This window comes from Trachymyrmex cornetzi, unplaced genomic scaffold, assembly GCF_001594075.2.
Source record: "Trachymyrmex cornetzi isolate Tcor2-1 unplaced genomic scaffold, Tcor1.1 scaffold156, whole genome shotgun sequence".
Lineage (NCBI taxonomy): Eukaryota > Metazoa > Arthropoda > Insecta > Hymenoptera > Formicidae > Trachymyrmex > Trachymyrmex cornetzi.
The window spans coordinates 645,157-646,676 of NW_017296157.1; positions in this window are offsets into that span (position 1 = coordinate 645,157).

Sequence of the window (1,520 nt, forward strand, 5' to 3'; positions counted from 1 at the left end):
CTCTTATCGAGCGCTGCGCTTATCAAGCTACCGCTACCGCCTCGTGACACTTGCGTCGATTGTTGTTAAGACAGTTTCGAGTCCTCGAGGGTACATCAGGATTTCTAGTTTCTTTTATACAGCAATAATACCATTCTTCAAAAAATCCTCTCTCAAAAAGCTCCAGAATAAAATTTGAGAAGATTCAATTGAAATTTATTAAGAAGATAAAGTTAAGGAATTTTATAGAAAAATCGTATTTTATTGGATCTTATTATTTTAAACGTTTGATTCTACTGATGGTCTTTTATCGCAGAATGTATAAAAGGAATATCGAAACCTGATTTTTTGTTATGAAAATTTTGTGAATGATTATCATTCACATTTATCGTTTGCCTTCAATCGAATATTTTAATAAATCTTAAACTCAATTTTTCAAGAAAACAGTTCTAAAATTAATTAAAAAATAAAGTTTCTATTTACCGTTTATTTATATATTTCAAAAATAAGAAAGGAAAAAGAAACTTGATTTTTTTTAGCTCTTAAAAATATTTCGATTAACCCTAATCTCAGTATTTGCTCTGAAATTTTTTTATCGACGGTCTTTAACTGATATTTAACTTTGCTTAAAGTTAACGTAACTAAGCGATTTTTTTATTTTAAAGATTAAAATCCGAGAAATAAGATGATTTAATTTTGTAAGATCATGAAATATTTGTTATAAACAATTTTCGCAATGTAATTAAAGAAAATGTTCAGTTCACTAAACCCGCGAATACTGGTTAAAATTAAATATCTACATAATTTCCTTGCATAATTTCGAATTTCTTTTATATTTCCAGCATTTCAGAAAACATTTTTGTTCAGTAATTAGTTCTTTTATCAATTATTACTTATTAATAAGAAGAAATTTCATTCCAAAGTAAAATTGACCCTACTCTTTTTCGATTTTTTTTTTTGATCGTATTATTTGAAAATATAATTGTATTATTTTCCTATACAACTCTTCCTCTACATCTAATTGATAAAAATTCTCATTTATCTTTTCATCGTAGACTTTATAGTTAAAACAACATTCAAGAGACACGATTTCAAGACACCCTATATATAACTAGAGGGTTGCGAAGAGGGTGGTAGCGGTATGGACGCGGTTGTGGAGGGAGGCAGGCGTCGCGGTGGTGGTTCCGGTACGGCCGCGATGGCGGTGGCGACGTCGACGTCAGGGCGCCTGCGTGAGCGGCGCTGACGATGACGACGACGACGTAGACGACGTTGACGACGACGACGACAACGTCCACGAGGAGGAGGACGATCAGCGTCGAAGTACGGCGAGACGTACACGGCACGACTGACTGCCGGAAGATCGTCGAGTGCGCACGGCTTCACGCGCTGCACGCACGACGATACTTATATCCGAACGGGCTGTGGCATGCCCCGACCCGCGGCGCGGCCGCAGTGCTCCAAAAGTCGGTACGACGCACGAATCGCACTGCTGCGGCGCGCGCGCGCGCGAGAAGCATACACGACGACGACGACGACGA